We start from the raw sequence: 25,354 nt of genomic DNA on the forward strand, positions 1-25,354 counted from the left end.
AAGTCCAAGATGACACAGAAAGCACAGTCGGTCAGTTTCTTTCCACTCTCTCCACACACTTCCCAAACAGGTCAGCTCTTGAGGACAGGTACCCTTCCTCCCTGGGCCCTCCTAGTTCCTTTGGGGTAAGTAGATCTTCATTTCTCTTCCTTCCTCTCTAACTTCTTTCTCTTAGTTGAGCCTCTGGCTGATTTGCTGGGTCAGCCAGCAACTCTGTGAACTTTCTCATGGCGGGCTGGTTCTTCCTTACACCTCCCCAAACACACTCGTCCATCAAACTCAGAAGAATTCCCTTTTAGCATGGGCTCCACAGGAACACTTCCCTCGGCATACCTTGCAAACCCAGACTCTCTCCTCTCCCAGACGTCTTTCACCTTTCCTCTCAGTAAGGCCTGGCCAACCTCACCCCAGGATCCCAGCTCCTACCCTGGGCAGGAACATTTCTTCTCCTCTGGCATTTTCCCTGTGGGGGGATAAGGCCCACTGGCACCACGCCGTGGGCAGATGGACAACCTGTAGATCTCTTTCAGATCTTGGAATCTCTCCACTTTTGCATCACTTTGGCGCAATACTTTATAACAGACTCACCACTTCTCCTGATGGGGCATGGTACGTCTCTCTAAAACACCCACGCTGCACTGAGATCACTACAGGGGCGGGGTCCAGATGAGGCCGCTGGCACACACCGAGGGCACTCAGACCAGCTGTAGCCACTGCTGCCATTTTTGTTAAGAGGAAGAACTACTTTTTAGGGCAGCGTTTCTCAACCCTGTCCTAGAGGCACACCTAGCCCGCCAGGTTTTCAGGATTTCCACTTCATCGTAACCTAATTTTTGTATGAGAGGGTTGCTTAATAGTTGGTGAGGATAGATAGACGACACAGGGGCTTAATGCCCGTGGATCAACAAATGGACTGCAGGGGGCCCTGAGAGCAGGTGTCCTTTAGGACAGGCAGACTGCCTGCCTTTGGCCTTTTCCTAGGAACAAAAGAGGTGAGGGGGACAGGGAAAGGGACAGAGAGAGAGAGAGAGAGAGAGGAGCGATGGGGCTGGAGGGAGATGGGCTGAGAGAAAGGCTGAGAATGCAGGACAGAGAAAGCTAGCTGGCAATTGGAAATAGATGTAAAAGGAAGGTCTGGGAGAGGAACTGAAAGAAGGAATTCTGGCTAGGAGAGGAGGAGAGAAACTGGGGGAATGAGATGGATTGAGAAAGGGGACATTGGCTGCGAGAACAGAAGAGAGGAGAGGATAGAGTCAGAGGGAGGATGTGACCTGCGACAAGCTAAGGAGCTGGCATAGGTGTGAGTATGTGATGTTCCACCCAGGATTTGCTTCAATTGATTGGGGGATTGTCGGGTGCCATTCCCCTTGTGCTGGAGTGTAGTCTAGTGGTTAGAGCAGTGGGCTATAAACCAGGAAACCAGGTTTTGAGTCCTGCTGTTGCTCCTTGTGACCTTTGGCAAGTCACTTTACCCTCCATTGCCTCAGATACAAACTTAGATTGCAAGCCCTCTGGGGATAGGGAAATACCTACAGTACCTGAATGTAATCCACTTGAAGCTCTGTGAAAAGTGAAATATAAATCTAAATAAAATAAAAATGTATAAAAACTCAATAATAAGGTTCAAACTGTAAAACACTCGACTGAGGCATAGTATGTATGTGCAGAGACGCCGGGGAGGATCCCTGCTAGTAGATGGCCCAGTGTTAGGACCCATCAGCATAGCTATGAGAAGAGAACATAAGAACATGCCATACTGGGTCAGACCAAGGGTCCATCAAGCCCAGCATCCTGTTTCCAACAGTGGCCAATCCAGGCCGTAGGAACCTGGCAAGTACCCAAAAATTAAGTCTATTCCATGTTACTGTTGCTAGTAATAGCAGTGGTTATTTTCTAAGTCAACTTAATTAATAGCAGGTAATGGACTTCTCCTCCAAGAACTTATCCAATACTTTTTAAACACAGCTATACTAACTGCACTAACCACATCCTCTGGCAACAAATTCCAGAGTTTAATTGTGCGTTGAGTGAAAAGAATTTTCTCCAATTAGTTTTAAATGTGCCACATGCTAACTTCATGGAGTGCCCCCTAGTCTTTCTATTATCCGAAAGAGTAAATAACCGATTCACATTTACCCGTTCTAGACCTCTCATGATTTTAAACACCTCTATCATATCCCCCCTCAGTCATTTCTTCTCCAAGCTGAAAAGTCCTAACCTCTTTAGTCTTTCCTCATAGGGGAGCTGTTCCATTCCCTTTATCATTTTGGTTGCCCTTCTCTGTACCTTCTCCATCGCAATTATATCTTTTTTGAGATGAGGCGACCAGAATTGTACACAGTATTCAAGGTGCGGTCTCACCACGGAGCATACCATTTTGCCTCAAGATCCCCCTGCAGGCTGCAGCAGTGGTAGTATCCTGCTTGTTTAAGAACAGGAGACTCCTGGAGTCAGTAATGGAGTTTTGAAAAGGATGATTTTTTTGTTCATTTCCCTATTCATATTCAGCATTGGCTACAAACCTGTGCTAAGTAGGTTAGGAAGTGAGGAAAATGCAGTTTGTAACCCACACTCAGTGCTCAGATTATGGATCTCAGTGTTTTAAGTTATGTGGTGATTTTTTATTATTGGAGGGAAGTTTTGTTGCCCACCATTCCTGCCCAAGAAAGGCGTGGGAAAAGATTCGGGCTTTGCTTTCCCCGCTGTTGTGATTTTTGGATCCTTCAGCCCAGGACAGGATTTAAGATTTTGGCCCTCATAGGCAGAGTGCTTTGGGGTGTCTCTTTGAAGATCTGCCGGCACATGGGCTTTAAAGCACGAAGCAGGCTCCTCTCTGGCCTGGATATTTGTGGCATTCAAAATCTGGCGCCCTAGACAGTAACCTATGTCTAAATCTGGGCCTGACAGATCCAAACAACATCTGAGAAGAGATCTGGGTGTGGAAAGGACACCATCCCAGGCCCTTTGCAGGGGTCTCTACTACCCTGGAGGACGGGACAGAGAGGTTTGGAGATTGTGAAGTCCAAGTAGCGGACCACAGATATTTTGGAAAGGGAGAGCCACCAGCGATAGGAGATCTATGCCACCCTGGACAGCCTCATTTTTCCACTCTCAGGAAGAGAAGGGACCACTGTGAAAAATACCAAGGTGCCACATGCACAGATTAAGCTTGGAGTTGAAGTTTTGGATTCAGCATGGATGTAACCAGAAGAAAATGTGCATGGTGCCAAATGATCAAAGAAGGAAGTGAGCGCACTGTGAAATATTCTTGCTGGTCTGAGAAAGCAGAACCCAAGTCTTCGCAAGTGAATAAATGCAGTATTTTTAATAGGGATGAAGCAAAGCAGCAGTTTAAGTCTAAGTCTGTCCCCGGCACAGGACTGTGTTTCGCCCAGGCTGCATCGGGAGGGACGGCTTCCAGCATATTAAACGGGTGTCTGAAACTAAGAAAGGGAGCTTTTCCTGTCCTTGTATTTAAAATACCTACCGGTTCATTTTATTTTGCTTTTAAGGCAATCATTTACTTGCTTTGCATTTGGATTTCTCTGGCCCTTAAGCCGCTGATTTATGACTTACTTTATGACTATATTTATTGCAATTTTTGTTCTCACTCTCTTCTTATCTATTTCCTGGCTTTAAATTCTAAAGCTGCTCTGTACGAAGCTGTTTGGGTGCGTACAATTCGCCTGCCGTATGCCTTTTGTAGGTCTATATTTGTAACTTTAGGAATGGTCTCCCTTATTTTGTTTCAGACACCTGTTCAATATGCTGTAAGCTGCCCCTCCCCACGCAGCCTGGGTGAAACACAGTCCCATGTCGGGGGACAGAGTTAGACTGAAAAATACTGCATTTATTCACTTGGTTCAGTTTTCTCAGACCAGCAAGAATATTTCACAGCACACTCGCCTCCTTCTTTGATATTGAAGTGTGTTTTGTGCTTCTCTCCACATTTATCTGTGGTACCAACTGAGTACCAATGACCAAGTCAGGCAGTAAACTTTAATATTTTGGAAGACCCCACTCAACTGTCCAGTCTGCTTATTTGGCACAGGTAATCTTAAAAGATGTAAGGGACTGAGATTACAGCCCCTATATAAAGACTTTTGCACAATACCTTGGGCCTTGGGGTATATTTTTTCCCCACATTCAGAAAATCCATGCCAGGTTTTGGGGAGACTTTGCATGGACTAAGCCCTGGTATTGAGTGTGACCCCCTTTCTAGCCACACCTAAAAGAGTGACAAAAGTAGTTTGAACGGGGAGAAGCTGTGACTTCCAATTTTTCTCTTTGGCTGGGAAATGGTTCTTCAGATAAGGTTTTGCTTTCTGCACTATAAAAATGTTTCCTTGATGGGAAACAAACAGGTTTGGGTATTTTTTTTTATATACTATATAAAATGTATAGCCCAGTCAGATTTAAAAAACAATCAGATACTTTCAGAGAGTTATATTCATATTGAAAATCTATTTCCATAGTTTTAGCCCAAAAGCCTCCACAGAACTCACACTGCTCATCTGCTATGAAGCCTAATCCCTCTGCGAGCGCCAAGAATTTTCAGCACTGCTCAAGTGGTGCTCAGATGCCAGACCTTGCTTGCAGCAAGTGCCTCACCGGAATCATAAACTCTACTGGATTTACTGCTCTCTGGTTTTGTCCTTCGTGCTACTGCCTGACCTGGAATATCATCTTCACACTGAGGACCTACAGTAAATTCTGATATCTCAAATACAGTCATTTTTCATAGCACCAGATTCAGTATGGCTTTAACTAAATGATGTCTCTGAATTCGGCAATGTTTTTGCCTTTTACTATTCAGGTAATTGTTTTCTCTGAGTGCGCAGGTGTCAAATTATGGGGGCTTCTCTCAAACTGAACAGTGCCAACACCACTCTCGAGAAGTGGAAAGCAGTATTTAAATAGGCAGTATCACAAAGGCTGGACCAGTGAAACCATTAGGCCCCACTATCTGAATTGTGCACTCTTCTCGGCTACTTATCACAGCTGGGTCCATCTGTAGCCAAAACCCACAACTTGGATGAGAGAAAGACAAACTCTGTTATCCAAAGTCACTCTTGTGTCTCCGAAACAATTAGGTCGTTTTTTTCAAACTAATGATATGTCCACAGATAAGGACAGTTTTACTCCATCAAATCTGCCCAGCTGATCCTATCGACTGTGCTCAATACCCAGTTGCTGATGCTGTAAGAGGCAAAACTCTGGCTAGGGCAGGTAGCCTACCCCATTCCACTGCCTATGGCAGTGGAGGAGAGAAGAGCACTTGCTCGGGCACAGCACCTCTATGGGCATCATCAGGGTACTGCCCCAAACCCAGATGCGACCCGCGGGGCCAAAAACAAATCGCTCTTGCCACCGCCCCACTCTCCTGAGCCAGTTCATGTAGGACTGAGAAATCTTCAGCCACTGCCAGAGCAAAATATGTGGATCTCCTTCCCATGGTTCAGTATAAGCCATAAGAGTGCAGCTGGCACTTTTCTCTCCCCTCTGTCCACTTCAGAGTCTAAGTTATCATTTGAACCATGTGTAGTTCACTAGATATGTACGATTCACCTCATGGTTCAAACGGCTTCTCAGACTATGAACCATGCAGTAGTAAAGGAATGGCACCAGCTCCCCCTCTTCTTCCAACTTTGGCTGGGCCATGGGGAGGGAGAGCAGAACTTAGGGCATTTAGGAGATAGCAGGTATTGGGGGGGGGGAGGGGAGGGGAGGGAGCAACACCTGGGGCAGTAAGAGGTAGAGAGGGGAAGTGCATTTGCTTTGCATAAATAATGAATTATAGAATATCCTAATCCTATAGCTCACGGGTGGCCAACTCAGTACCTCGAGAGCCACAAACAGGCCAGGTTTTCAGGGTATCCACAATAAATATGCATGAGATAGATTTGCATGCACTGCCTCCATTGTATGCAGATATCTCTCATGCATATTCATTGTGGATATCCTGAAAACCTGGCCTGTTTGTGGTTCTCGAGGAACTGAGTTGGTCACCCCTGCTAAAGCTATATCATAAAGATGTACAGAAATGAAGACATTTCTCTCTCCCAGAAAAGTGATAGGCTGTGAATTGATTTAAGGTTCTTCATAAATTGTCCATGAAAACTTAAAATCCCTGAATGAAATAGGGTCTAGATTATTCCTTTAAATCCCACCAACAATATCAACTGCAAATGTTGACAATCCCATGGTAATGAACCCTTCTCCCCCATCTTCTTGGGGACAGCTTCCCTAGACATGCGAGTGCTCATGGTTAGGCAGTGGGAAGAGACTCCGTGTGTTGAAGCTGGAAACAGAACTCAAGAGCAGGAACTCCCTGAGCTGGAAAGCAGAGTTAGGATTGGAGCTGGGAGCATGAAGCAGTGACTGAAACTGGGGGCTTGGAGCAGACCTTGGGGACTTGGTACTGAGAACTGTAGCTGGACTCGCCGGTACAGGAAACCGGAATTGGAGCTTGACATGGGCAGTGGAGCTGGAACTGAGCACAGAGACTGAAAATGAAGCTGGAGCTTCAAGAAAAAGCTGAAAAAAAGCAGGAGCCAGAACCTCGAGAAAGTAGCAGAGCTTTGCCATGGAAGAAAGGAGTTCACTTATCAGAGAGCTTGGGCAGTCTTCAGCTTGCTGTGAACAACTTCCTGTTCCCAGCAACTCCGGATTGGCCAAAGCCCCTATAGCCTGAATTGGCCAATCCTGTCCCCATCTTCTTCCTTCTTGGTCTCTTATGGCTCCTGGCCCCGTTTGCTTCCAGTTCCCTGCTGGTCCTTTATCTCCCAGTTTTTGCCAGTTCAAACCCTTCCAGCTCCTTCCCCGTTGCTTAATCAGATATTGATACGGACAGGTGTTTATTTAACATGATTAGACTTGACCTTAGTGGCATGGCTGTAGGCTGTGGAATCTTCTGACTGAACCGCCACATCTGCTTTTATGCCTCTTGTTCTATGGGACATGAGCAGCTTTTTGGCATTTGGCAAGGTTACGACAAACACGGGATTTCACAATATCTACAAGTCATGTACCAATCAACCATACACAACTATCAGAATACTGAAACTTAGTGTGCACAACACTCTTCAGAGGACAAAATGCTTAACTTGAAAAATGAAAAATGTGCCTGCATGTGACTAGCCAATACCACACCTCTAGGTGGGGAGCAGAAAAGTTAGGAACCCCGGCTGCGCTGGCCCACGACCAGGTCCCATCACCTGCACCAGCCGGAGGCCCAGCTCTACTGCCGCCACTCCCAGTCGCCGACTCTGCCGCGGCCTGCTTTTGTGGCACCCTGAACGCCGCCGACTCCAGCTCCTTGTGGTCTCCCCTCTAGGCACACGCACGCGCCAAGTCACAGGACTTAAAGGGCCAGCGGCGGGAAAGTTCCCCGCAGCCTGGGCTGATGATGTCATGCTAGGTGGGTATTTAAACCCTGCCTCTCTGCTTCCAATTCGCCTCAGCAATGGGTCCTGCTCTCCTGAGAGTGAGTTTTCTGCATTCCTGATCCCTGCGTTCTTGACTCTGCCTTGCTTTGTTCCTGATCCCAGGTTCCAGCATTCCTGTTCGTTGATTCTGGTTCCTGCCTTGCTCCTCGTCCCTTGGATTGCTTTCTCGGTTCTGACTCCTTGCCCGGTACTTGACTCTGCTTGATCTCCGCCTGCCCTGACTCCTTGCCCGGTGCTTGACTCTGCTTGATCTCCGCCTGCCCTGACTCCTTGCCCGGTACTTGACTCTGCTTGATCTCCGCCTGCCCTGACTCCTTGCCCGGTGCTTGACCCTGCTTGATCTCCGCCTGCCCTGACTCCTTGCCTGGTACTCGATGCTGCTTGATTGCCGCCGGCCTCTACACCTGGATTCCCCCGACGCGGCCTCTATTCTCGCCTACTGGTTCTATGCCTGGGAAGACCCGCGCCTAAGACCTGCCAGCCCCAGTACCCAAGGGCTCAACCTGCGGGGAACGAGGGCTGGTATAGGTGAAGGTCCTGTTGGGTCTTCTTTCCCAGAACTGCCGCCCGACAATGAGGATCAGCAGGGCCCACCCCCTGGGGATAGCAACAACCTCGTCTCTGCTCAAGGGTCCATGTTCCCAACAAGAAATACATGAAACCCTCAAATTTTGATGTGATACTGTTTGAACTGCACATATTCATATTCAGCACTTTTTCCAAAAGATAGATGGTTTATACATTTTTAGGTCCGTCCCACTTCACTTGGAAAGGCATGCCCAAGTTGTGACAGTCAATTGATCCTGGTCTGACCTCATGAACCATCATGGAAGACAGCTATCCTTGACCATGAGGGACTGCCAAAGGTGAAGGTTTATTAATTGACCAAGACCAAGTACGTACTATTCTACGGGAAAAGGACTGAATTATAGAAAAGTAAAAATATGGTCCTTACCCAGGCAAAAATGCCATTTCTTAAGTGGGTATATGAAGCAGCCATTTTCTTTTCTAATATTTAATAACATTTTATCCTGTGAGAGATCTCTGCATTTCTTCTACAACAGCAATTTAGTTGGGTTGATTCTGAAACTTAGCACCCAGCATGAGGCCAGTTTTCAGGCATCCTCTGTCTCTATGGTATTACTAGTTACACTATTAAAGAAATAAACCCTGTGCGCTGACCACGGATAGAAATTGGCAAACTGCAGTTAGCCAAGCTGAGGTCAGTAGCAGTTACATGATAGGCGGGGCCTAAACTGTGAGGTAAGGTATCATGGGAGATGCCAGAACACCCAAGTAGTTCAATCTTTCGGTTTAATTATTAAAAAGCAAATTGATAAGCCACCGATCATATATTATAAACTTTAGCATGGAAACCATGGGCTAACTATGCTAAACAGTTAACAGAGGCCAAGATTAGAAAAACTGTTTGGCTAGCACTTCTGAGGCTGTGTTGGAGGTAGCTGAAATGAGGCTTTCTGAAGCACAAAAAAACCCCCTCAAAACCCAGCATATACAAAAGAATCTCTAAATACCTCATTAATCCCTTTCTTTTGTAGCCACATACTACTGAATTTTAGCTGACACAAGCCCCTCAAAAGACAACTGATGCAAAAAACCTTCTATTAAATTCTCTGCATAAACAATACCCAATGGTTAGAGAAATTATGTACAACTGATGACGCCCACGATCATTAATGATGGACAAGAATTGTAGAATCAGTAGATCCTTCTGCCAATTCCTCTTTTCGGGCCCCCCTCCCCCACAGACACTTTTGTAGTCCCCGTGTTCTTTTACCTCTGGTGCTGGCAGTGACTTTCTTTGCCCCGCTTCCTTGCCACAACCACCACTTACTCTTCTTGCCCCACTCCCTTGCCACCACTGACAATCTCTCCTCCACCCCATTCTCTTGCCTCTGAAGTCACTCCCCCTACCCCGCCCCCCCTTGCCAGTGACTCTGTCTCTCCCAGTCCTCAGTGCCTGAATGCCAGAGGGAAAATCTATAGCAGAGACTGCAGGCGAGGCAGTCTGGGGAGAGAGGAGGCGTGATGGGAAGGGGGAGGAAGACGGGGGGACATCATGGAAGAGAGAGGAGTCTGGAGAGGCAATAGTAAAGTTGGGAGAAGAGGAAATTGAAGGTTCATGAAGAAAAAAAAAAAAAAGAAAGGAGGAGAAACTGCAGGGAAGGGAGAAAAGCCGAAACTCAAGGGAAGGAGGGATTGCAGGGGAGAAAAGAGGGAAAGATGAGAGAACAGAGGGGATGAGCAGAAGAGGCAAGAAATGAACAGCAGTCCCTTTGGGAGGGCAGAGACAGGTACTAGTGAGATGCCAGGGAAGAACAGAGAGAAGGAAAAAAAAGAAAAGTAAGCTAAAAAGAGAAAAATCAAATGGCAACAGGAAAAAAAACATCCAGGCCCAGACACAAAAAAAAAATGTTTTTAAACTATTAATTTTGTTTTTTTTAATAAATAATCTTTAAAACTTGAAAAGTGTTTTGCCACAAAATGTGTGTGCATATTTGGGGTCATTTTCAATAGGGTGCCGAACTGTAACGCTACATGTGCATGTTTAAGCCCACATCAGCCACCTGCCTAGGCACGCTGCTGTGTTAGAGCCGGTAAACGTCTGCATGGGCCCTTGCATGTTGTGCAGCGATAGTGCAAAGCACGAGCATCGTTTTTTAAACTTCAGCGCATGCGTGGAGTTTTCACATCTCCCCGTCCCTTTTTTAATGCAGTACTTTCAGGCAACTGAAAAATCCACTTATGCAGATTCCACCAATTTGCATAGTCCCTTAGTTTACATGTGTAGATCCCAACTAAGTTTTGGAAAACTGACACTGTTAAGCAATACAAACTATTTGCTAATTTATGCCTATGTGACATAGAGCTACTGCAGAATCTAAATCTGTCCTTGAAGACTCTACAGCCAGTCAGGTTTTCAGAGAATCCACAATGAATATGCATGAGATAAATTTGCATCTACTGAGTCTCCGTGGTATGCAAATTTATCTCATGCATATTCATTGTGGACATCCTGAAAACCCGACTGGTTGTGGGGTCCTCAGGCCAGGTTTGGGGAGCCCGGTTCTAGAAGACTGTGTTACAGAATCTGTCCAGAAAACTGGGGGGGGCCTTGTCGAGAGTGTATGATAGGACCTCTAAGCTCTTCAAAGAATCAATCATAACAATTTCATAATCTTCCGTTGAAGTTCTAGTTTCTCTGCTTTCCATTGGCCTCGGATCTGAAACAAGATACTTATAAAAGTGGTAGCTTTTGGATAGGGATATGCAGCTCTTATAATTTTATTTCTTTGTGGGGTTTTTTTTTAGGGGGGGGCGGTATCCAGGTTTCATTTAAGGTTTACTTTGGTTTAATTTGCGGAACCAAAATAAACATAACCCCCCCCTAAAAAACAAACAAACAAAAAACAGAGCCTCCCCAGACCCCTCTGAATTCATACCACCCGCCCTCCAAAAAAAAAAGATGTTTGAGCCAGGAACCTCCCCATCCCCCATTTATTCCTTCAATGAGGGCTCTGGATCGTGAAAGGAGAAGGAATGCCCACTCGACTCTTGCCCCACCAGTGTCTTTTCAAAATGGCCCTGAAACTGGTGCCTTAATGATGTCAGAATGGAACCAGCCAGCTCCGAGACCAGTGCCATTTTGATGTCCCCATGGCACTGGTCTTGGGGACAGCTGGCACCATTTTTAAAGGGACACCAGAGGGGTAGAAGGTGAGTTGGTTACCCTCTTGCAACTTTCACGTTCTAGAAGCCCCATGAAAGCGGTAAATGGGGCCAGGGAGATCCATGACCCTTGCAGATATTTCCGGGAAGGAGGTTGGAGAGTCCTAGGGAAGCCCCGGCTGGGCTTGGTTCAGCTCGGCTGGGGAAGACCTGGGCTCAGAGTTATTGGAAGCGGCCATGCAGAGGCCCCTGGGAGGTCTTCGGGAGCCTCGGATCGGTGGCAGAGCATTTTTTTTACATGTGTATTCAAAACAAAATAAAATGAAAATCAATTTTGTTTTGAACTGTGAAAACATTTCCTACTTAATTTATTTATCGGGTTTTATATACCATCATTCGAATTCATCATTATGAATCCATCATAACGGTTTACAAAATATGAAGGTTACATGTTAAGGGATAAACAGAGTTTCAAAAGGTTCAAACTGTTGTTAAACATAGGGGAAACAAATGTTAGTTAATTACTGTTCTGGTTTATGTTTAACTTCATAGTTATAGTCCATAGTTGAGATAAGTTCATATATTCATTTAATCTTCAGGTTGGAGTGGAGGGTGATGTTGTTGTGTTGTTCACTGGGTGAGTTGGTATGCTTTGTTGAACAACCATGTTTTTAGATTTTTTTTTAATGTTTTTAGGTTTTCTTGAGTTCTGAGTTGGTAGGGAGTTCCAGAGTTTTGGGCTACCTAGAAATATTGCTCTCTTTTGGGTTGAGGTGAGTTGATTGGAATGCGTAGGTGGTGTTTTTAGAAGTCCCTTGTTTGCTGATCTGAGGTTTCTGTTTGGGGTATGTAGTTTTATAGAGGAGCTTAACCAATTTTCTTGTTTTTCATATATAATTTTATGGAGGATGGATAGGACTTTGTATTCAGTTCTGAATCTTATTGGTAGCCAGTGTAGTGAGATAAGTATTGGAGTGATGTGGTTGCGATTTTTGGATCCAGTGAGGATTCTTGCAGCTGCGTTCTGTAGCATCTGTAGTGGGCGAATGGTGTTTAATGAATGCACATCTCTTCTCTCTGATAGGACCTAGCAGGGATTAGAAAATCACCAGAGAGATTATCTGAAGGCATCTGAACTAACATTACAGAACTAATGAGGGGATTTTTGTCTTTTGGGGGTTATGTTAAAATGTGCTTTAAATTCAAATATGAGCAATCAGCTTTTTCCAGTACTTTACATTGATCATGGAGTGACATTGAAAAGTTGACATCAAAGCACACAAAATTCCCATCAAGCCCTGAGCATTCAGACAAGAGTCATAAGGGTATTGTTCCAAGACAGATCATGTGAGATCCACTGTACTTTCAGATTCCTTGACAGCAGAGTTCTACAAAATGTTTTTACCACCGATTTGTTTTTGCAAAACAAAAAGATGTTAAAGTGAAACTTTGCAAATCTGGAAACAATGGAAAAAAAGGCTGTCCTGCTAAGCCTGGGCACCTGTGTTTAATGCAAACATGCCAGTGCTTATCTGGCTCAGTTTTATATTAACTAGCAAAAGGAAAATAAAAGACCTAGGGCATTGAAGTTCCCAGTGCTTCTCAGTGTGAAGCTTTTGCCTGTTTGGTCAAAATAGAATACTGCATCAATTTAAGATTGCGTGCACAGCAACATGCTAGTGGTAAGTAACTTTTAAATATCACAAGGCTAAAAAAAATTATCAAGATTCTACTTTTTGTGGTGCTTTGTTCTTTAAAAAAAAAAAAAAAAAGTTTTGTTTTCGCTTTATCTGTCTGTATGCAATTTATCTCCCAAGCCATTCAACCTACCGCCGCCGAAGTTTCAGATAGGTAGTTCTACATAAAAGTTAGACATTGGAGTAACGCTTTCCCAGAAAAGTTAAGGATCTAGTCAAAAAGTGAAAAATATCACTTTTTCACTGCAATACTGAAGCTGCCAAAAGGTGGCAGCATATTATTAGAATCAACGATACAAGACACCTTGTGGCCATAGTGAGTACTTCAACCTGCACAGGCAGATGGATGACACAAGTTCCCAAGAAATCAGTGTGCTGAAAAAAAAAAAATCCCTTACATACATAGCAACATAGTAAATGTCAGCAGATAAAGACCAAAATGGTCCATCTAGTCTGCCCAGCAAGGATTGTAACTGCTGCAATGCAGGCAACCTAAAGGGTAAGAATGGCCCATCCAAACTGTAAAGGCAAGTAATGGCCAGACCCCCCCCCCCTTTTCAACTTTTTGCCTGTACACATACTAAGAGTAAGGCGGCCCCATCTGAGCCATACAAGCAGGAGATGGCCAGACCTCCACCCCTTCCGACTTTGTTTACTCATTCCTTCTTGTGCTGCACAGAAAGCCCCCCCCCCTCGGCTGGCCAGGGAAGCAGTAGCGACGACTGCTCCCATCCTGCTGCTGTCGTGTTTATTTTGCTGCCGAGGACAAATCATTTTGTAAGTTTATGGCAGTGCCTCCTATTTAGCCTTTCCCACCACTTCAGACCTTCATGAATCCGGGTGCATCTGTGCTGTCTGCCATCATGAACCCGTCCCTAATACCATCACCAATACTTAAATAACCAGTCACAGGTGACCTCAAGGGAGATGAATTTTTAATAGAGGAGCCATAGCCTGAATTAAGAAATAAAATATCGTTGAAAAAAAACAGAAGGGAGTCTGAGGAACAAGATAACAGAGAGAGGAGCACTGCGAAAAACCCCCCCAAAAAAGAAAGAATCTGGAGTTTGAAGATTGTACGTAGCTGTTTTAAAACAGCGGTTATAGAAGATTCCTCACAATATTTGGCTGTACTGCGTCTTTTCTGGGTCCTATTCAGAGATCTCCTTTTTAGATGTTCTTTCCTGAAAGAAAAAAAAAGAACTCCGCGTGGCCAGGTGCCGTCTGTCCCCCATTTTACACTTCCATCTGCTGCAGTATGGGGGGAGCGCTGCATGCCGCGACGGGGGTAAGAGCTACGCCAGCCACCCTGCCTGGCCTGGCTTTATTTTACTTGTGATGCAGCATCTCCTCCGCAAGCCCCAGCACCTCCCCCCTGCGTGCAGTTCTGGGGCCCCTCCATGAAGTCCATGCCGGCCTGCACCCGACCCACTTGTCTCCTTGGTAATGTCTTGCACATCTCAGAGACTTGTGCGTATAACCGCTATGGATCAGGGCACCATCGCCTCCTAAATACAAATCCAAAAAGTTGTTGAAATGACTCTTCTCACCCTGCAAAGAACTTTCCTAGATTTCTGGCTTTTGATTTTTTTCAAAGCAAGTTTCTTGCGCACTGCGCCTTTTTTCTCTATAAGGGCCACACACACACACACATATTATTTGAGATCCCTAGAGCTCTGTCCCCATCCTCGTTGCTCAGTCATTGCAAACACACATTATCTTTATCTAGGACTAAAAACTGCAATAACATGTCTCATGCACGCTCCTTCATATTTAAACTGGATCCTTGATTAAACAAGAAGCTCTGCGCGGGACTAATGGAGCCGACTTTCCAGGAATGTGTGTGCTGCATATAAATGGATCAAAAAACAAAACAAAACAAAACACCTCTCTCTCTTTTGCACCTCCAGTTTCCCCTTAAATAAACTATATCCTAGTGAATACCCTCCCTCCCTCCCCATACCCTGCCTATCCTCCTCCATCGCTCCCTCCCCCTTCCTCCCCCCGTTATCATTGATCCTTTGGTTCTCTTTGTATTCAGATTTTTGGTTCTGTTAATGTGTTATTGTTATATTGTTATATTGTTTCATTGTATTTCCCGCCTGAGTTCTTTGTAAACCGGCATGATGTGCTTCACGAATGTCGGTAAATAAAAGTAAATAAATAAATAAATAAATAAAACAAAAAACAAAGCTAGGATCCCCTTGGAGCCCCTGACAAGCACTGAAAAGGTTACTGGGAGTGATACTCGGGACACGGTGATCTCATAAGCTTTCTTCCCTTCCGAACGTAGGCTAAGAATGATTATTAGAATTCTTTTTTTCCACTAAAATTTGAGAAACAGAGGCTTTGGATGGAAGAACTGGTTGTGCATTACTTAAGCAGTGCTGTGAAGTTTAACCCTGAACCAAACTGAACAAATAGTTGCCACTGCAAATTTAAGGAACTGTTTTTGTGTAAATAAGGGAGACATGAAAAATAGGTCCCTCTTGGGTGTTTTAGAGAAGTGTCTTCCTTTTATTTTTTTTAATAAACTTTCTATTGGCATAAAATAGAAGAAGCAGGAGATTTGAGGCTAACTTACCTACAACCTGACAAGCAACTATTTCATGCCATTTAGAAAAACAAATCAAAACAAAGAAATTATTTTAAAAAGGAGGCAAATAGCATGTCATTCTTAACAACTTATCCACAGACTCATAACTTCAAACAGTACTTGCTCTAAGTGTCAAATATCAAGGTTCACAAAATACTAAGCTGCAATTTTGTAGGCTATCTCCTACACATCTGGATTTTTAAAGTGTCTGCCTTGTCATGCCAAGAGGAACATTCACAAATATTGCAGACTGGCTATTTCCCCCTCAGCTGGCACAATTCAGCCACTTCTGAAAGAAGTGATCAGCTATTGCATCCATCCTCAGTCTCACTGCAGTCTTATCCATCTCCATGGTTTTGAGCCTTTAAAAGTCTACTTATGTCAACTTGGCAGGCCTGTTCCTTTCCACCTAACAAGTCTGCATTTTTTTGATCACTAGGAATTTCACAGGTGTTCAATGCCAGTTTCATCACCCAAAAGGGTGCATGTTTTTGCCAAAGGAAGTTTAATATAACACTTAACATAAAAATAGAAACATGGATGCCAAGAACCTCTATGCCAAGCAACAATACTGAAAAGAGTACAGGACGCTGCCACTTCAGATTTACATTTTCAGCAATGATCAGATTCATGGTGCTGGTCTTATGACCGACCTCCTTGCAGTCAACTAATACCATCTCTGAAGCAGCTTAAAGTGAGACTGCTTTGGTGTGTATTAGCTTTAAGATTTTGCTAAATGTTCCCAGACTCTTTTGTTGAGCCTCTGACTGGGTACTTTCAAGTATAATTCTGGACCATACTTTAGCTTTGTTATAAAGTTGTTTTTGTGCCTGGCCTTTTACAATATAAATATATAAGCTGCAAAAGAGGGTGCGTTACCAGTAATTTTTGTTGCATTTATTAGTGAATCAAGCTATCTACATTTTGGGCCTGATTTTTAAAAGCATTTACTTGAGTAAAACTGGGCTTTATTCGAGTAAATGCACTTTACTCGAGTAAGTGGGTTTTTGAAAATTGCTACAACATATGCCATTGAATTGTCCATAGGATTTACTCACATAAATGCACTTTACGTGAGTAAATAGCATTTGAAAATTGCTACAATAGTAGTTACATTTATGCGCATAACTCCTTTTGAAAATTACCCCCTTTATTTCTGACTGAAACCATAAGAACATTGCCGTACTGGGTCAGACCAAGGATCTATCAAAAACCAGTATCCTGTTTCCAATAGTGGCAAAATCCCAAACAGTAAATAGATCCCATGCTGCTATAGTGCAGTGATTCAGTAGTGGCTATTCCCTAAATCTACTTGGTTAACAATGGTTTATGGACTTCCTCTCCAGGAACTTGTCCAAACCTTTTTTACACCCAGCTATGCTATCTGCCTTAACTACATTCTCTGGCAATGAAGTCCAGAGCTTAATTGTGTGTTGAGTGAAAAAGCATTTTCTCCGATTTATTTTGAATGTGCTACTTACTAATTCATGGAGTGTGTCCTGGCCTTTGTATTTTTTGAACGAGTAAACAACTGATTTACATTTACCCATTCTTTTTCACTCATGAATATATAGATCTCTTTCCTATCTCTCTCCCCCCCCCCCCCCCAAACCATCTTTTCTCCAGGCTGAACAGCCCTAACCTGTTTAGCCTTTCTGCACAGGGGATCACTGTGGTCATTTTTTTCGGTACCTTTTCCAATGCAACTATATCTTTTTTAAGATGCAGCGATCAGAACTGCACACTGTACTCCAGGTGTGGCCTCATCATGAGGCAATACAGAGACATTATGGCATTCTCCATTTTATTTTCCATTCCTTTCCTAAAAAATTCCTACATTCTGTTTGCTTTTTTTTGACTGTGGCTGCATGCTGAATCGAGAATTTCAAAGTATGATGCCCAGATCATTTAACTACAACGTGGATTACTTTTCCCCCATGCGCATCACTTTGCACTTCTTCACATTAAATTTCATCTGCCACTTGAATGCCCATTTTTCCAGTCTCGCACAGTCCTCTTGCAATTTTTTTTTCATAATCTGTTTGTGATTAAATAACTCGGAACAATTTTGTATCTTCTGCAAATCTGTTCTCCTCACTCATTGCTCCCCTCTCCAGATCATTTATAAATATATTATTAAAAATCAACAATACCTGTTCAGATCCTTGAGGCGCTCCACAGTTTACCCTTCTTTACTGAGAAAACTGACCATTTAGTCCTACTCTCAGTTTCTTATTTTTTAACCAGCTTGCAATCCACAATAGGACATTGCCTCCTATTGTTGCGACTGTCGCTGCCCGACGTCTCCACTCCCCCCCACCTTACCTCTTTTGCGACTCACTCTTTGGTTGATGGACGTTTGACTGCCGCGGCATCATCTTGCCGTTCTCCTCCAGCGTCCCAGGACCGGCTAGACGCTGCCTTCCGCCATGTTCTCCTGAAGCCTAAGGGCGCGCGCGCAGCGCGGCCCCGACTCAAGTACCAGCTGTGGCGCGAACCTCAGGGGCGTCCCCCAGAGATGATGTCATCCTCACCGGATACTTAAGGTCTTTCGTTTTGCTGGCTATTCGAGTTAGCAAAGGTTACCTTTACCTAGCTTCCTCCAGGTATCGGTGGATGGGATTTGCTCTCCGCATACCTTGCTACTCTGTCTCCTCGGACTTTACCACTGATACCCGCTCCTCGGGGGCCTCGCTCTCTCTCTTACTTTTCAGGTCGCAATCTGGAACTCGCTCCTCGAGGGCCCACGTTCCTGGATCTGCTACCGAATACAACTTCTGCCAGGGAGTCACCGCTGCCTACAACACCAGTGAGTTACCATCTCTCTCTCAGAGCTTTCCCTGGAACCAGATACTCGCTCCTCGAGGGCCTACTTCATTTCAGCCCCTGGGGTGCTTCAAGAGACTATTATGTGAGTGTTACCATCAAGGTTCTGTTCCTGAACTCTGCATACTCTGCCTACTCACTATATTCAGTTTCACTACAGCTCAGCCATCCTGGAATCGCTGTTCCAGTGCCTGAGGGACTACAGCCCAGCCGGGCTCTTCCAGCTCACTACTGCCACCTCTGGTGGTTCATTATACAGTTTAATAAAAGATCTAGTGTGTGTCTGTCTCCCAACTCTGAGCCTGACCGGTGGCTCCTCTCGGGATCTTCCCTCGTGGGCGTGGTCATCTGCCACCCGCCCAAGGATCCACCCACAATTATCACAAATAATAACACCTATCCCATGACTTTTTAATTTTCTCAGTAGTCTATCAAGGAGCAATTTGTCAAACACTTTCTGAAAATCTAAATACAATACATCCACTGGCTTACCATTATATACATGTTTATTAACCCCTTCCACAAATGTAGCACATTAGTGAGGCAAGATTTCCCTTATATAAATCCATGCTGGCTGTGTCCCATTAAATCATGTCTTTCTATATGTTCTGTGATTTTGTTCTTTAGAATAATTTCCATGATCTTTCCATACACTGAAATCAGACTCACCAGACTATAATTTCCTGGATCACTGCTGGAGCCCTATTTAAAGATAGAGATTACATTGGTCACCCTCCAATTTTTTAGTACAATGGGCAATTTTAATGACAGATTACAAATTACTAGTAAAACATCTGCAATTTCATTTTTTAGTTCTTGCAGAACTCTGGGTTGTATACCATCTGATCCAAGTAATTTATTGTTCTTTAGCTTGTCAATCTGCCTTATTACATCTTTTATCTTCACTGTGATTTGTTTCAGTTCTTCTGAATCATCACCAATGAATAAAGTTTCCAGCATGGGTATGTCTTCAACATTCTCTTCAGTAAACACCAAAACAAATAATTAATGTAGTCTTTCCATGATGGCCTTATCTTCTCTAAGTGCTCCTTTAACCCCTCGATCATCTAACAATCCAACTGACTCCCTCACAGGCTTCCTGATTCAAATATATTTTTTAAAGTTTTTATTATGAGTTTTTGCCTCTATGGCCAACTTCTTTTCAAATTCTCTTTTAGCCTGTCTTAGCAATGTTTTACATCTAACTTGACAATGCTTATGCTTTTTCTATTTTCTTTAGATGGATTATTTTTCCAATTTTTGAAGAAGTTCTTTTGGCTAAAATAGCCTCTTTTACCTTACCTTTTCACCATGCTGGAAGTCATTTGGTCTTCCTTCCACTTTTTTTTAATGTGTGGAATACACCTGAACTGGGCTTCCACAATGGTATTTTTAAATAATGGACATGCCTGATGTAAGCCCTTAACGTTTTTAATTGGACCTTTCAGTTTTTTCTATTTTCCTCATTTTAGCAAAGTCTCCCTTTTGAAAGTTTAATGCTAGAGCTATATATTTACTTAATGTCCTCCCTCCAGTCATTAAGTCAAAGTTGATTGCACTGTCATCACTACTGCCGAGCAGCCCCACCACCATTATCTCTGGCACCAAATCCTGCATTACAATAAGAATTAGGTCTAAAATGGCTCCCCCTCAAGTCTGTTCCAAGAAGCAGTCACTTATTTCATTCAGAAACTTTACCTCCTTAACATGTCCTGATGCTATTTACCCAGTCTATGTTGGGGTAATTAGAATCTCCCATTATTACTGTGCTGCCAAATTTGTTAGCTTTTCTAATCTCTATTAGCATTTCATTGTTTATCTATTCATTTTGGCCAAGTGGATGGTATATACTCCCACCAATATACTCTTCTCCATCACACATTGAATTTCTACCCATAAAGATTCTGCTGTGCATTTAGTCTCCTGCCGGACTCTATGCCATCCCTAACATAAAGCTCCCTCCCCACCAATTTGATCCATCCTATCATTGTGATATAATTTGCACCCTGGTATAGCACTGTCCATTGGTTATCCTCTTTCCACCAGGTCTCTGAGATGCCAATTATGTCTACCTCTTCATTCAGTACTATACAATCTATAACTCTCCCATGTTACTGTGACAAAGATCTTGGACATGGCCCTTTACTTCTCCATGCTCTTAAGTATAAAAAGAAATCTTTGTTAGGAACACTAAATTCATCCTTAATTAGATCAAATGATGTAATTTTCACTAAGCTTCTCATCCTCCCCATACATACAAAATGGAAGAAAATCCTTAATCCAGTTCTTAGTCTATTGGTCATATCAGCAATGACTTGAATTTCTGTGGCCTTCAGTTTAGCAAAATCCACTGTCTGCGCAAAATAAGGGTCTCTAGTGGAAGAAAGGGTGAGGCCCTAAAGTTAGCTTTCTCCTTAGCTCCTATCAGACTTTCAGAACTAGAAAATTAAAATGTATCCAGACATGGAACATCTTTTTTATGAGCTGGGTATATTTAAGAAGACTTTAAGAGGCCATCACTTTACCATCTCCCTTTGTATATTGAGTTTACGCCAAAATTTGTCATGTCAGCCACTCTTTGCAAATCAAAGTTAATACAAAGACCTGAAAGCCTCTCTTCTTTTTCTTTAAAAAAAAAAGGCAGGGGAGAGGGAATATTTAAATATATTTTTGTAGAGAGTGCATAGCTCCCGGGGCAAGGTTTGCTTGCTGCTACTGAGAGTGGTAACATGGATGGGACTCTCTCTCTCTCTCTCTCTCTCACACACACACACCATTCCTTTTGCCTCCTCCCCCATGCAGAAATGAATGTCCAGAGCTAAAATCTGGGAAACCTATTCGGCTCCCTGCCCACAATGTTTGGGATGATAATTATGAATTACAAAATTATAGCACAGTTTGCAAATATCATGTTTGCAACTCCTAAGACTGCAGGAGTTACATAATTACATGATTCGCTTGCCAATAACTGCAGTTATCTCTGTGAGTGCTGTGGTCCACTCAGTCTTTAAGCTTTTCAAGTCTTCAGGGTGACCTCAAAAACGTTGGAAGTCATTATCCCCTACCTCTGAGGCATGGGGCCTCGAGGCTGAGCTATCTCTAGCAACTTAATTCTGGTGCCATGAAGACAGCTTCTTTTATTTCATTTCTACGCAGGTGCTAGGAAATGTATTTTTAGATGGGATTTTTATGATAGGCATAAGAACTGGCCACATGCAAGGTCTGGAGCCCTGCAGTCATAAGACCAGTTTACAGCTTGCTCCTCTCCTCCTCCCTTCCAGACACCAGTCCTATCCTTGGCCACAAACCTAGGTTGGAAGTCCGCTGCCCTGAACGTTGAACCTCTCTCGTGTGTGGTAACAGTGCTGTGCCTTCAAGACTTGATCCAGCCGCCAAACTTTACATATCTACACACACACACACCCACCCACAAGAACTAGTTTTGAAAAGTATATTTGGCTGAGAGAAAGGTCTGCTATTTTCTTTTGCGTGTTGATTCATATATCTATTTCCCATTTTAACCCTTTGGTGCCTGCTAAAAGATTTATCAGTCTGTAATTACACAACACTTCTAAGGAGCTTTCAGAGATCCGCTGGCTCTGAAGGGCAGGTCAAACTCAAGCTAGCCTCTCCTCCTTGCCAGCTAAATCAGTGCAGAGTGACACATTTGCCCTTCTAGAAGAGTTATTGTGTTTTGGTTTTCATTTTGCAGCTCCTCCTGCGCTTTGAAAGCGAAACGAGCTCGAGCAGCTTCTTCTGATTAAACAAGAAATGAATTGAAAACATGACCTTTGGTCCCACTTAGAGGAACCCCCCCCCCCCCCCCCCCCCCCATAAAAGCTCGTACATTTGAAGTACTATAAGCGACCGAGTCAAAACATGCTTTGTATTACCGGAGTATGGAATGCATTAGAGCATGACTAGCATTACCTGCAGGAGATGTTTTCTTAGTTCAAATCACAGCATTGTCTGCAGTTCACATCTCCACCCAGCTGTGCAGGCTAACTATCCGGGGCAGGAGAGGACCCTCCCTTTCACACCTCTTCTGCATTTCATCCCTTGAAGAATCTTACAGAACGAGCTATCTTTAGCGCATCGCTCCCCCTTACTAGGATTTACCTGCAGCAAAGTAATCTAAAACCCAGAACGGAGTAGCCAATTCACTTTTAGTTTCAAGCGGCTGGTGTCAGCTAACATCTATTACAAACAGCTTTCCCTCTAACAAACGTGGAAGGTTACATATATATCCACAAATACATGCCATTGCCTTTCTGGTGTAAAGTCTCCATCTGATCTGAGAACACATTTCAGCAGGAAAGAGATCTTTGATGCCTTTTAATTCAGCTAGGAATCGTACTCGACTTACCTTACATCTTATGGTACAGGGTTTTTTAAAAAACTGTAAACAAGGTGATTTATAATATCGCTGGCACGACAAAACCCATGCGTTCCATCTGCTGCTTTAAGTTTCAGCACAGGGCTCTTTGTTCAGCTTGCAGGAAGGTCTGACTTTAAATAATACGTGGTCTAGGCTGGCGGTGCATCCTCCCCTCTGCAAGTGATTTCATGACCATTCCGGCGCTCGGCTTCCAGTACATGAAAGTTCAATCTGAGTAGGAAGGCATTTTCCTGTCCCGGAAATCAGCCTTAACTAAAACCAATGCTGAGCTAATGAGAAATGCGTCTTCCATGTGTTCTCTTTGGCAGACGCTGCAAAGCCCTGCCAGGGAAACACGTGATATTTATAAATACAATATAGCTCATGTTCCTGTAACCTCTAAATGACAAAAGAGCACACGAAAAAAAAACAAAAAACAAAAACCAAAACAGAAAGCAGCTCAATAGGTCAGACTGCATTTTTAGAGTTTAGATATTCTATGTTGAGTATGAATAAATGCTAAGTTTTTCTTTACTGGGAAAGCTTTCACTGTCCTATCACAATCACGGTACGGGAACATAAAATCACGCAACAGGCAGCAGCAGCATGTTAGCAGCTGTGCAGTGGCATATCTGCACCGAGCCGGTCAGTCAGTCAGCACAACAGGTCTGCTTTCTCTCTTGAGAATGAACACAATCCCAGTTAATGAGCTCGGTCTTGCCAATAAGAAATAATCATAAAGGGAAGGTAATAGTCGCCAAACGTTTGCTACCTGCACTATTTTCAACCTCTTAACTTGAGCAAAACGTTTTGGCATTCCTAGTAAGCTTTTTTCCACCCAGACACACAGGATAGGAGAAAAGCTTTAGTAAATCAGGCTCTTACATAAGGACTTCGAAGAGTTTTGTGGCACAGCAATGCTGAATCTCATTACTAGAATACCAAAACCAAACCCTACTATCCAAAAAACATGTTTACGAGAACTCTCCGTTTGCTTAGTCTTTTCTTTACCTGGACCACTTTCTGTCAATCAAGAGCACAGCAGAAGCACAAGATCAAGCTGCATAAGTCTGCTGAATGGCAACCGAAGGACGGAACCAGCTTTCAAACGAGTCTCTCCTGTTCTGCGCCTGGGGTAAACCACCCTTGAAAACATGAAGCTACATGTTTGTTTATTAAAACTACAGAACAGTGTCTGAGCGATGAAAACAACCTTTGAAGCTGTCAGTATCTGGAGTTCTTTCAGGGGATTATTTCACAGAGACATATAAGGCATCTTTAGTTTGATTTTAAATTGTTGACCTTATATCTCCCCGAAATAATTCCCCCTAAAGAAATCTTCAAAACACCATAAGGTCATAAAAAAAAACAAAACCAAAAAACAGCCAGGTGGGATAACCAAAACCTATGTAGATCGCAGAAAAGAATCGCGAAGACAGACCCACATTTTCCAAGTATGGAAGAACTGTTCTTAGCTATTAGGAATGTGTGTGTATGGACACTCGAGGATTGAGCAGTTCTGGCCCCCAAAGGCTCTGACGTGCTTAGCCGTACTGGCTTCCACAGGACTTGTTAGATGGCATTCGATGGTAACCACATGAGACAGGATGTCCATACATGTAAACACACTGAGCACGCTATGTTCTATATAGGAACCATTCCACTATTCAAACTACTCACTGCTGAAGGCAAGAAATACTGGACCTGCATTCTATAAGCACTGAGAGGAAAGGACAGAGCTGGGGAAAATGTTCGTATTTCACAATCCCTTACAAGAGAATGCTTCCAGTGATAGGGGAGGTCTGGAATCCTCTGAGGTTGCGTTTCTCTGTACACAAAAATTCTACCCTTCCGTGTTTCACACAGTCATGGGACAATGACACAGGAAAACATCTGTGATGTCATTTATGATGTAATATAAAAACAGACCAGCCCTGTTGCCCAACTATATATATATATATATATTTTAACTAGGTCACGTTTATGACTGATTGGCTGAGCATGGCAAAATGTAAGCAGGTTACATAATTATAACAATATCAAAACAAAAAGTACGACATGCCAAAATATTAAAATGAGTGCATTTTAATTGCATAGTTTGTGTTTATAATGAATGTTCCAATTCTATTTTGAAACCTTCATCAGGGTTATTTATCACAAGCATACACTATTGAAATACATCTCTGACTGGACAGAGATGGGCTGTCGTCATGACATTTCTATTTTAGAGCAACACTTAAGGCTCTAGAAGTGATCGAAAGGAGCAAATCTCTGATTTATAGTATGACAATGTCATGCTTTACTACAGACAGAATGGGGCAACACTAACACGGATGCAAACTTTGAGGAACGCCTTGCTCTTGCTGCAAATTACTCGCGAGAGGCAGTATAAGGAGGCAGCAGCTTGAGATACCCCACAGGAAGAGGGAAGAACTGCAAAAAGCGATGGTGTGACTGTTATGTAAAAATACCTCAAGTAAATAAAAAAATATACAGCAAGCATGACAATGACCATAAGAAATGAATGGATTAGCCCAATTAAAAGAAGGGATTCTGAAGAAATAGCTGACGTTTGCTTTCATGTTCTTTTCTGCATGTTGTTAATGCTTAAGGGTGCAATCCCATCTCTTACTGCCAAACATAATGCATCGACCCAAATGCAGCTCTTAGTGCAAGTGGTGCCTGGTGGCCTGCGGGGAGTGACCATCACTGAAAAGCC

At 43.4% G+C, this 25,354-nt stretch overlaps 1 protein-coding gene across 19 annotated transcripts in view; it reads right to left on the reverse strand.

The window, feature by feature from the left end:
• Positions 1–25,354, reverse strand: part of KIAA1217 (KIAA1217 ortholog) — a 925,495-nt gene that overhangs the window by 235,001 nt on the left and 665,140 nt on the right. The window contains exons 1-2 of one of the 19 annotated variants that reach the window (XM_029588696.1): positions 22,624–22,932; positions 18,927–18,959 (exon numbers count right to left, since the gene is read on the reverse strand). The exons of 17 other annotated variants lie outside the window; for them this stretch is intronic. The gene's annotated coding sequence lies outside the window, so the exon portion shown is untranslated. Of the gene's footprint in view, positions 1–18,926; positions 18,960–22,623; positions 22,933–25,354 lie in introns of those variants that run through there. One more of the 19 variants, XM_029588694.1, reaches the window with a different exon arrangement.

The sequence above is a fragment of the Rhinatrema bivittatum genome, chromosome 2 (genome assembly GCF_901001135.1).
Source record: "Rhinatrema bivittatum chromosome 2, aRhiBiv1.1, whole genome shotgun sequence".
In the NCBI taxonomy this organism is placed as follows: domain Eukaryota; kingdom Metazoa; phylum Chordata; class Amphibia; order Gymnophiona; family Rhinatrematidae; genus Rhinatrema; species Rhinatrema bivittatum.